The sequence below is a fragment of the Anopheles coluzzii genome, chromosome 3 (genome assembly GCF_943734685.1).
Source record: "Anopheles coluzzii chromosome 3, AcolN3, whole genome shotgun sequence".
Lineage (NCBI taxonomy): Eukaryota > Metazoa > Arthropoda > Insecta > Diptera > Culicidae > Anopheles > Anopheles coluzzii.
In genome coordinates, this window is record NC_064671.1 from 20,924,321 (window position 1) to 20,936,943 (window position 12,623).

The following is a 12,623-nucleotide window of genomic DNA, read 5'->3' on the forward strand; positions in this document are numbered from 1 at the left end:
CACTGCCGCCAAAATATTACCAAAATATTGTCCGCACCACAGAGTTTTGACATCACATCTGCTCAACCTCAACCTCGATCCGGCGTACGCCGGGAAGACATAAATCGCGTGCGCGCAAAGCAGTGTAAAATAAAAAGCAAAGAATGATGGAACTAGAATCGCCCACCGTACAAGCGCGCGAGCCGTCTGTTTTGTTTTATTTTGTAGATGGATTCGGAGCGCAAGAGCTGATGCACAAGAGCACATGTTTACATTACATCCTTTCAGCCCCGATTCGGAAGCATTGGAACGGAGGACCAACGCGCTCACTCCAGAATTCAAAGCTCGAACTCATGCCCGTGGCCAGTTCTTGCCGGGAGCTTTGACATTCTCTAGTTGGAGTAGTGTATTTCTTTTTTTTGCCTCCCCATTACGCCATCATGTACACATTGTTCCCGGATAGTGAGCCGTTCCCGCATGGCCGCCGTCTGGCCGCGTCCCCTTGAGCCGCTGGGCAAACACATCGAATGACAAATCTATTTGTCCAAACCAAACAGTCGACGTCAAAGACCGAACCGTTGTCGAACCCTGCGGGCGCTGGCACTGGACCCCAATGGGCGCTGGACGGGGGATAATCGATGGACTAAAAGCGATTGACAAGCTAATCTACAGCCGCGTGGAGTCGGCAAGTGTGGCCCGGGCTGATTGAAACACTGCACACGACTACTAATCGGCGTCCTTAGTTGGAATCAATTTTGAAGGGTCGTTGTCCATCGTTGTCCAGTACACATGTCAGATTGATGGTGCGATGCTTTGCCCTAGCCACGCAGGTACGCGGGTACGCTGGTGTTACGCAAAACCAATTATCGGTACTTGCGATCACGTGTTGGCAAGTTTGTATGCACTGTCTGCGTTGTGTGTGTTTTTGTAGCTTAAATGACGCAAAAATGCACGCGTTTGTGTCTGCTAAGGGTTATTTTTTTAAATATAAAACCTGACGTCTGCGTCACCGTGTCTGGTAGCGGTTTGGCAGCAGTGGTGGAAGGTTTTTATTTATCTTGCGTCTAATTTTCAAATCTTTACCCTGTCAAAATAATCTCGTTCCCCTCGCGTACCCCGCGTTGGCAAACATCTTTACCTATTTTGATCCGTATGACATTACGTACACGATCGCTGGCGGCGCAAGCGGTCACGCTGTTGGAGAAAACGTAACAGCAAAGACATGAACGGACGGTCGACTCGGTCGTCTTAGGGTTCGATCCATGACCGCAGCTAGTCCGGCTGGTGGCCATGACCGGGTACCGATAGATCACCTTTCCGCCCGGCTTCACCGGGTGTGTTGCTTCACCTTTCCAAATTCAAGCACACAGAGACACACACACACACCTCACCTCATTCGTCGCGCTTGAGGTACGCTAATGAGCACATCATTACGCGCCACGGCAAACAGCAATGGTACATACCAGGTGTGGGGCGTAGTAGCATGGCGTACATGTACACTGTCGTCGTCTTCGTCGCCGTTGGTAGCCTGACCAGAGCGTTTAGCCAAACAAACCTGCCTCGGTGGCGGTTAATGTTCTTTGGCCTTCCTGTTCCATCGCAACGAAGGTAGGGGGCCCAAAAGAATCGAGCATATTGGCGTGCCGAAGATGACAGGTCCGGGATGATGTATGGTCGTCGGAGAAGCGTCGCGCATTCGCGCTGTGCAACTAGCAAACGCACATAGGGCTGCCGGCTGCGTCTTAGGCTGGGCCGTCTTCGGACGAGCTGTTTCAGGCGAGATCAACTGCGTAAACCCTTGAACGTGTGTCGGAGTGCAAATGAATGAAACAGGCTTAAATGTTGCTTAACAGGTTGAATTGAAAAAGTGTGATTTATTTCATGTGACGTTGCGTTGTATCTGATTGACAATACATGTAGATATTCTATGGAATTCTTTGGATAAATAAGAAATAAAAACTGTCTTCAATGACCCATGCTTAAGGACATTTAAGGCGACAGTAGTGATTTGTTTGCTTATTTTTATCGAAAAAAAATCGACTTTTTGTTAGTATGGGCTCAATAATTACAACTAATTTCGGTCCCGTAACACAAATTCACCTTTTATTCCCCAAAAAAATTTCAAGAAGAAGAGCATTCTCGTGGACAAAACAAAAATCCACTCTAACATCAATCTTCATTAGACTACTTTAAGCACTCAACGTTTAAAACGACTAATTATTATTTTTGAATAAAATTCTAGTTACCTTTATAAGGCTTTATTGGCTTAAATATGGGATTCTTGGAAATGTCAGCATCATTTTGGAAAATCTCTTTACATGAAATACTCCTGTATTTTTGGAATTGGATATTTTTGAATTGCTCTTTGGATTGCTTTTTCTTGGGAATTTTTAATTTTATTTTGATGCTACTCATATCGCGATAGTCCATGATATTGACTCTTAAGTTCCCCAAATTCTTCGTCTGATCAATGTACCTCCTGATTGCTCGCTTCATCAGCAATTTTCAATTGCAATTCTACTTCAAACGAAACGGACCAACACAGTTCGGCCAAAGCTTTCATTTATTGGTTTTACTGGACGGTTTTACGGCCACAGTCATAACCGAGTACCAATGTTAATAAAAGGCTTCTACCGTTTATTAGGGCATATATAAAGGACCAAGAATGTAGGTTTATTCGGTAACCAGAAATGATCATTAGCTATTGATACTTTTTTATCCTTCGCAAAACGATGCCAAAAACTGACTAAAACGTTTCATTTATACGTTACAAAAACAAGGGCAAGAGTCTACTTCCAGTTAAAAGCCTTACTTACACAACAGTAGTTATTGAAAAATAAAAAAAACCACTGCGTGTTTCTGAGCTGATGTTAAGCAGTATAACCCATAACAGACTTTAAGCACAAGATTTGAACAGGTGAGAGCGTGATGAAGTAAGGAAAGTAGAGATTTATGGTTTGGTTGGCCTTGCTAGTGTTTGAAAAAAAAAAACTACAAACACAGCTTATTGAGCACGAATTGAGTGGGGATTACACAATAAAACCAACTTTATAATGCAGATCATCAAAAGGCTAACCGAATTACAAAATCATTCTCCCCAAATCACAACTTCGCCCACACCGAAAAGGGTTAACCACCGGCCTTTCCAACGCTCAATTTGTTAGCGTCACCGCCGCAGCGCGTAGTGCAGCGCGTCTTGCGGCAACCCCTCCATTAGCAGGCAAATCGGATCTGTTTGCAGCGGCAAACTCATAACCGTCTGCTCGTACACACACGTTTTCCACTCTCGCACACACACACACACCCTCCTCGTCGTGTGGACCACAAACGCGCGTGGCATCGCATTTGCATCAAGGCTGGTGTCCGGCACATGTCTGCAAATTACATAAATCTCTCGATCTTCTCCCAGCCCCACTTCATCAAAAACCCAGCAGCAGAAGGGCCAACACAAAATTTTGATGGATGCGCTTGAAAAATGTTCGAAGGCTGTTCCATCGTTTCATCGTTCCCCCCTCACCCCCCGCTGCTTTCGGACGCCGAAAGCATAATCTGATTTTGAAGCACGACGTACACGAAGGATCGTTCTTCGTTCCGTTCGCCCCACAGCGAAAAGCATGTCCATCTATTCATCTTTAATCTTCATGAATCTATTCTAGCGAAAGCGTGGCCATCACTCCCCTCCCCCAACGGCATCACCTCCTTCCCGGCAGCGCATGTTCACATGTGTGAAGTCAACCGTGAAGGGGGGGGCCTAAAAAATTGGACAATCCCGTGTGCCAGGACCGACCCGATTCGACCAGGAGAAGTAAATCGTAAAATTGGAACGTGAACGGAAGAGAAGGAAAAAAAGCCATCATACACCAATACACTCACACACACACATAGACACAGGCCAAAAGGCAGAAAACATCAAATATTGCTTCTCCTCTCACATTCCGTGCGGGGAGAACGGGGCGGCGCACCGTAATAGAAGCGAGCACCAGCAACTTGTGCCGAGGATCACTCATCTTGTTCTTCATCCCTCTGTGTGTGTGTGTGTGTGTGTGTGTGTGTGTGTGTGTGTGTGTGTGTGTGTGTTGGTGGGTATGGGGAGAGGGGAAATCCAAGGGTACGGTAGCATAATGTTTAATAATAGACAGCCATAATGCGGATGATGAAAGGATATTTATTTACTTTTATTACAGTTTGTGGTGTCCGGGCCTCGGAGCGGAGAAGGACTGTGGTCACAAGGGTGCTACGAGTGCACCCGTTGGATAGGATGAGGGCCTATAAAACGGAGGGTGGGAAAGGGAGGGAAGGGTAGGAAAAAGAATAAAAACACCAATCGCATGGATGTGACGTGCGCTGTGTATGTGTGTGTTGTGCTTACAACGGTACGGAATTGGGCAATGAAATTATCCCTTCCAATTTTCGTGTTTCACTATTTTCTCCTTATTCTGAGAGCCCCATTCTGGACTGGCCTGCCAACGGAGCATGTGGGATGGGAGAGGGTGGCTTCTTTGTTCTTTGCTAGCGCCCTTTCGGTGGGGCGGAAATGTGTTGTGTTCACTTATTGACCTCCGTCTTTCATTTATGATAAAGGATGACATTTGAACCGGAAAGCATGTCGGGGAACTGGTTTCGAAGGGTGGATGAAGCCACTTCGTAACTTTGCGGCTTCACTTTTGTTAGGACCGTGGAGAGAGAATGATGACGCCACAACCCGGAAGAAGAAGAAGAAGAAGAAGTTCTGGTACGATCATTAATGTTTATGTGTTCGCAAAAAGGAGCAAAAGGGGAAAGCAAGCGCAAGGGGAGGCTTAATAGAGCTGGAGCGATGGCAAATACACAAAAGTGCCCTGTGTTCCTTCTGCTCCGTGTGTGTGTGTTGCCTTCCTTCTTCGCTGCGGGAGGGCTGCGCGCTCCTGTGGGAGACGATTTTACAACATTTTAATCACAATCTCAACCTCAAGGAGCTGCCACTCTTTCTGCACTGACACTAGCTGTTGCTGATAATTTACGTTTTGTTTGACCCATTGCTTGCAGGCTGCTTGTTCGCTGGTAATTTTCTATGCTGCCTACGAGATGAAATGGCTGGCGGGGAGAGTTGTTCAAGGTGGAGAAGATGCGGGGGGAAATTAAACCTGGGAAACGGATGTCAAACGTCAATCAGTCAGTGGGAGGGACCTTTTGTTTGATTGGTAATGCTTTGCGCGAGAGAGGAAAGCCTTTGCCCGCCGTTGAATCGGTAAGAAAGGAGGAAAAGCTCAGCTGGGTGGTCGGTTGGGGAAGGGAGACATGCTACACGCAGACACACAGCGTAATTAAATGGTTGAAGGTAAGCGCATTCGTTGGACCGCAGCGGCAGCGTGAGCGGTAATTGTAATTTTATAATCCATTTCAATTAATTATAGACGATGGATCCCGCTGGAAGATCGGTGGAAATGACTGGCTGAGCCGGTAGACAATACTTCAAGAGTGATTAAACTGCCAGCAATTGATATGCACGCACAAAGAAGAGCCATCCACAGTGGGAGGTGAAACATTTGCCCCGTTTTCTACCAGCCCTGTGTTTGTGATGATGAATGCATGCTATGAGTGTGGATTTGTGTTTTTTTCTGCTCCACCTCCTTCGCTCTACTTTCTCCTATCCACCCTTATACGAACCCTCCGCTCTCTGTTTCGCTCTCGGTGGAATAATTAATAGCGAGCAGGAAGAAGAGCAGAACAGTCAGGGGGAAGGTGAAATGGAATAGCCAACCTGCTCAGAGCTTGCATAATTGTTAGCACCTTCCCATCCAGACACATACCGAAGCCCACCACAATAATGCGGACGATGCGTACGAGTAGATAAGGAGGGAGGGTTGGGCTGGCTAATAACACTAACGATGCCGTATGCAAAGCGACACACAGCGGAAAGACGGGCGTGGTGTGTCTGTTTCAATTGAAGCAACACTAATAACACTCCACCGTACATGTTCAAATGGGAGGTGGGGATTTGTGGAAAAACCAGACTGCACTCAGCATGTTTGTTTCATTATACTGTAAAGTGATATGAACGAGAAGAGAGTGTTTTTTTTTTGTTTTGGGACGAGAAAACATAAAACACCAGGCTGCTCCATGGCTTTTCGAGCGTGAAGCACCAGGCGTCTCCATTCGTGAAAACGGGGAATAATATTGTAGTTGTGTGCCTATTTTAAGTGGAATTGTGTATTCAAAGAACATATTTATATTATTTCTCGGTATTGCTGTGACCTTTGCAGTAATTTTAACTCCAAAAGCTCAATTAAGCAATACCAAAATTCGATATTTTTTATTAAGTGCGTTTCCAAAAACGGAAACGTATATTCATCAGTGCCTAGGACGCAATTTTACCCACATCTGCTGCCTCCCTCGTGACAACCTGTTTAAGTGGAAACGAGATTTGTTGTTCCCCCATATTTTCTACCTACCCAAATGTAGTCCGTGGCCGTGTGGGCGCGCGCGCGCACCTGTACTTTGCGCCTTACTTCCGCAGACAACAGCAACCAGCCTGAACGGCGGGCCCGGGGCCTGACCTAGCCGCTAGCGCACTCCAGGCCTGGCGCGTACGTTCGTGATACGAGGTGATGGCTTCTTGATTGATGGCAAAATTTCATTTCTTCACTTTAACTAATTTTCGCTCGAATTTGTTGTGACGCTGGCCGGGGCGACGGGATGCCAGCGCGTGAATACAAACAGAGGCCCCTGGACCCTTCGCAGGCGTATTTCACTTTCGCTATTCGGTATTGCTCACCACGACAACACACTTGTACACATTAACACACGCACACTCCCTCTCTGTGTGTGTCGCACACACGATGACGCGCCGGTGATTATTATTATATTTCTTAAGAATTTGATTTAATTTTCTGCTTCCCTCACTTTTCAACACGCCCGCACTGGGGGTGCTATGTGGCCGCCGGCTGCTGACGTTTTTGCTCCATTTGGTTGAGGAGGGGGGTCGTGCTGGTTCTCGGACAAGGAGGGGGAAGAGGATGATTTTTTTATATATTTTCACCACCACTTACCAACACACTTGCGCGCGCGCGCGCTCACTACTTTCGGCTGACAGAGCAATTTGCGATGGTTTTAGGGAAAGAGGTGCACGGATACGCACCGGTAGCACATTACAGCACGCTTTTACCGCACATCACGACACACACACACACAAACACACTCACACAAACACATTCACTTATACGCATTCATCGACGCGCACACTTTCACGGCAGGAATTTAAAAGATTTGCCACTGGCTGTTGCGGCTTCGCCCCAATTCGCCTACGCTCCGTTGTGTGGCGTCGTGTAGTGTGTAAATACAGGAGCAATTTGCCCCCCACCTCTGTGTCGACTCGTGGATCGTCGTTTATTATTGTTCACACCTCATTGCACGACTTAGCGCAATTTTTCTTTGCCACTTTTTAGCGCGCTCTTTGCGCTCGCACCACACAATCGCTCGTTATTGCCGATATGCTCGTGATGCACACACTTACAGCAACCCGCAAGAAGGACACACTGTCGGGGAACACTGGGAGCCGATTTCGCTACGCTTAGAGAGAATTATTCATAATTAGAACATTAAAAATCAAAACTCGGTGCTCAAACTTTCTGCGTACAAAACAACACGCGGGAACGAGAGCGTGCATGCGGTGGAAAACTTTGTACAATAACATCGAGGATGAAAATGGCTTTGTTTTGCTGGTTCAAATATTGGGAGGGGATCGGTTAACGTGTGGTTCGGTGATGCTGTCGTGAATGGAACGGTCTGACTGTTCGTCTTTGCCGTTCTTACAGAGAAGCGAACTCTTTGGATACGAAACACACACAGAGCAACGATGCAAGAAAAGCTGTCCTGTTTTGGTTGCGTTACATAATAATAATCCAAAAAAGAAAAACTTCCCGTCGCGTCCGTTTCTTTCCTTTTCGCCGTCCCCTGCAAGCGCTGTTGTCTTGCGCGGAAACTATTTTCGGGTACGCCGGCGGTGTGCCCGTGCGCGTCAAACGGGTGGCGCTGTGCAAAGAATTAAGGTGACAAAACAGTCGATGGCGCGATGTTCCCCCGTATGTTTTTACGCCGTCTGCGCGATTCTTCGAGGGAACGACGGAGGCGAACATACGCCAATATGTTCGGAGTAGAGTGTGTGTGTTTTTGTGTGCGTTTCTGTACGTCGATCTACCGCTCGATCTACCGCTACAGACTTTGGGCCCCAAATCCGGCAAAGAGCGACATGCCAGGTGTTTGGGGACGTGTGCTCAGTCAAACGATGGTACTTATCGTTCGTTTTCGTTCTTTCAATCGAGACTGTGAAACACGTGAAGCGTGTATTTTAAGTTATATGTGTAAAATATTGAAAACATTTAGGGTCCTGGCTGTACGAAAACGTAGCGGCAACATTCGCTGCCAAATCGTACGGAAGAGCTGTCAAATTGCAAATGTATTGCATGCGAAACAAATCGATTTGTTTCGTGTTGGCTTGTTGCAGGCAACACTTTCTGGGATGCAGTTGCAAACCGAAAACGGACAAAAAGTAATCTAAACTTTATTCAAAGTCATTTTTATGGGCAAAAACATACAGTTTTTGAAATAAATATAGATAAATCAGAAAGCGTTGTCATTGTTGCCTTGGTAGGCTCAAACCAATACAATAAATACGGTCACATTCCAGTGCTAACAGCTCTTTGGTTAAAAAAAAGCGGTACTTAGCTTATTATTTATCAGTTGTACATTTGGTGTCGAAATTCACTATAACTAATCAAATGTAGCCATTCATTTGAAATGTATTTTGGATTAAAAACAAGATATTCGATGGAAGTTTCGCGAGGTACTTGAGTTAGGATGATGTCTACGGACCGCATTCGCCACGTAACTCTAGAGCAGAATTTAAATCAACCTGTCATTTGTACAATCCATCTAGCAGTATCAAATTTTTCATTTTACAGTCTTTTAACGAATGTTTTTGGTTTTGAAAATTCTATTCTATCCACAAAGTAGGAAAACGATAAAACAAAAATGCAAATGAACATTATATTCACGATAGGAAATATGTCAATAAAAGCCACTGTTTGTGAGCTCTATCTCGGCCGGGCTCGTGGTACAGTCGTCAACTCGTACACCTTAACAATTGGTCCATCGTCGTGGGTTCAAACCCTGCATGGGCCGTACCCCTCATCTGTAGGATTAAGTTTTCTGCTATAAGTCATTAAAAGCCAAGCCCCACTAGTAGTAGTTTTACAGGCAGAGACCGAAAACGGTAATATTGTGCCAACAAAGAAGAAGAAGAAGAAGAAGAAGAAGGCTCTGTTTGTTGTTAACTCTGAGCTTTGGAATCAAAATGAGTTGATGTATATCAGGTGGGACCTATTCAGTGCAATTTGACGTCTAATAATGAAAAGAGGAAGTAAACCTGGAATGACAGCTTGATCCGTAACAAACTGGATGCTATGATGGTTGTTCTATATTACTCACTTCTAAGTCTATCCAAAATGTTCATAATTTTACACAATACATGAGATAAATCGATGGTCTGTTGAAAGGATATATACACAGACACTCTGATAAGTTCTTTACTTTTAGTATAATATCATATTTGGTTCGGCTGGTATACTGCTCCTTGCATGCTGGCTGAACGGATTCGACAATTGTTGCCTATGTATCAAACTTTGTGAAAAAAATGATACAATTGGAATCCTATAACCTTCAAATCTTCGTTTTAATCCAATAACTGGCCGAATGGTAAGTTTTTTGGCTTCTTTCTTCGCGCTACGGCTCAAGAAAAAAACATACTTTTCCTGCGAGATACTGTTTAAACAGATTTGGTTAAGGAACAAACTGTCAAATTGTGTGTCAAATTTAGCTTAACTTTACAACATCTTTTGTTTAGTTTTAGGGACTTGTAGAATCCAGTTTTAATGATAAATTAATATAATTAGAATTTTAGTAACATGAAGTCGGGAAAATTTTAATTACACTAACCAAGCCGTACCTGTAGCAACGTCAAGCAATATATAACATTTCGTTTGCCAGCGCATGTCGGTAACTTGCGTCAATGAAATTCGTCTTAAACTCCTCTCCTCCCCCATCCCCCCTTTTCCCAGGCAATGATCAAATCGCATGATATAAGATATGCTACACGTACATCATTCGAAGGTACGTTCGAATGGCCAGTCGTCATACACGCGCTCACTTATCACCTACCAGCGATCCACGACCAACGAGACGTCGAACCATGAACGAACCAGTGCAAACCACTTGCCCCATTTGCCCCGCATCGCTCCACTCCTCCCTCCTCCTCCCTCCCCCCTCCGTACTGTGTTCAATTACACTTCACGCTCCACTCAGACTAACAGGTGTCGAAGGCCCAATCCTGCGGCCTTTAGTTGATTATTTTCTTCCCCCGATCGTGCACGGCTCGTTCCACCTGTCCGTTTGCCTTGACGTTATTCCCCTCGCTTCCGTTTCTTCACCTCTCACCCCCTGTTTCCTTTCCATCACCATCACCGCCGCCAATGCTGCTAACCAGGCTAGGCAAACCTCCAAAGAATACGTAATCAGTAGGAAATTGATCATTTAGAAACATTGGCGCTCGTGTTGGTGGTTTGTCGGTGTGTGTTTGTGTGTGAGTGTGGTTGTGCTAAGACGGAGGGAGAGGGAAGGAGCTGCTAGCGGGCGATGGAACGCACCGTGATGATTCCATCATGCGCGCTTCATCGTCCCATCCGGATGTGAGGGCGCAGATTGACGGGACGAAATGTCAACGGCGCGTCAGTTCCTGTGACAAGATGGAATATCCTACCAGCAAGCGGATGCGACAATGCTTTGCCCACGCGTACAGGCAGAGCAAAGCGGACAAGAACAAAAAAGGGGGATGAGGGGGGGGGGGGAGGAGCCTAGCAGCAAAACTAGGTAAACATCTGAGACTATGTGAAAAATGGCACTTGAGGCACTGAACCCGGCCATGGAGGTGGATGTATTTTTTCATTGCTTTTAGTAGATGTGCTCCATCACATTGATGGCCCAGGAAAGGGGGAAGAAGCGCCTGGTGGGATTAAAAAAGCTGATTCTGTGAAAGAAAGGTGTTTTCTTTTCTGTTCCTTTTTTTTGTCGTATATTCTGCCTGCTCCATGTAAGGTGCTAAGCAAGTGAGCAACAGCAAACTGACGCCGATGCTGCCCTCGTGTTGCGTTAGTTTGCAAATCTTGTTGACGCTGGTACGCTGGCTTACGGGCTGTGTGTGTTACCTTATTTCTTGTGCGCTAGTTACCATGGAGACTCTGCCACCATGGATGGAAAGTTGGAAAAGCGCTACATCCACTCTCGAAGAACAAAAAAAGAGCAAATGAAAGAGAGAGAGAGCGCTAGCAACTTCGAACAAGAAGCTGTCTCAAGCAAAAGCAATCTCTGATAAAACCTGAAACAAGGTAAGTGGGATGGAGTAAAACAAAACAAAAAAAATCTGACACTGAACTGGAAATGGGGAGCCAAGTACATCCTCTCGGACAGGATATTGCATTACGCTGCGCTGTTCTTGTCAGCTCGATTCCCTCCAGGAAGGGCCCCCTCGACAACACGGTTGGGCACAAGCATGCGGCAAACTCACGATGACAGCAAACAGCCACGACGACACAAAAAAATTCTACGAAAATTAATTCAAAAATTTGTAACGCAGATCATGCCTCGGATTAACGAAGGATAAAATTGTCCAGTTTTGTTAGGCCGTCTACACCCTCCACTTTCCCGTCCCTATTCGGCTTGCAACGCGGTAAACGACGACATGCATAAAACCCACCGGAAGTTGTTGGAAGATTAGCTGTTCCGTTTGATTTTGGCTGCCGATAGGGAGATTTTATACTTTTGCAAGCAGCAAAATAAAACAACCATCATCAGCAATCACCAACGATTCCCCCGGTGCGTGCTCGCCGCTTGAGCAACCACTTGGCGAGTCTATCCACTTACGAAAGTTATTTGAATTGTTTCTTGTTTTCTCGCTCTGTTCTCGGTGCTTCTTGTTTCGCTTCTCGCCCACCACGCGCTGGGTTCTGTGAGTGGGAGGGAGTCGTTTTTTGTCATTCATTTTTCCCACTGGCTGGCCGGACTTTTTCGCACGCAATCACCACACATATCATCCGGCCTAGCCGAAAAGTTGACACACACGCCGTACACACCATTATTAGCTTCCTGCTTATCCTGCCCGGCAGGAGGGTGGTGAATGTATGTTTTCCTTTCTCCCCCTTTTTTCTCTCTCTCTAGTTCAATCTTTCCATCTACTTCTCTCTTACTGTATTCTGACTTTTTCACCTCGTGTAGCTTGTGACAGGCCCGAACGGTAGACAAATCGTACCGTACGAGAGATCGAGTAAATAATGATGCTGTGCTCCAACCCCTAATGATGGTGGGGATGCCGCATGCTGGCCTACTACCACCACTTGGCTGTTTGGAGCACTGTGGCTGCGCTACATGGTTACCCAGACTTTTGTTGTTGTGGTTGTTGTGCCGTTGGTCCGCTTACGCTTTATTTCGAGGCAACGTGTAGCACAGCAGTAGGCGACGATTTCAGCGTCTTTCTTGGATGCGCTGAATTGCTCTCTCGCTCTCTCTCTCTCGCTCCCTCGCGCTCCCGGCACCGTCGTAGTGTACGAGCAGATTAG

General features: G+C 46.0%; 1 protein-coding gene across 4 annotated transcripts in view; it reads right to left on the reverse strand.

The window, feature by feature from the left end:
- LOC120957858 (uncharacterized) overlaps window positions 1-12,623 on the reverse strand; it is a 63,215-nt gene that overhangs the window by 49,806 nt on the left and 786 nt on the right. For 2 of the 4 annotated variants that reach the window (XM_049608706.1, XM_040380274.2), the window contains exon 2: window positions 6,411-7,522. The gene's annotated coding sequence lies outside the window, so the exon portion shown is untranslated. Of the gene's footprint in view, window positions 1-6,410; window positions 7,528-12,623 lie in introns of all 4 variants that reach the window. The other 2 variants (XM_049608705.1, XM_040380273.2) reach the window with 1 other exon arrangement.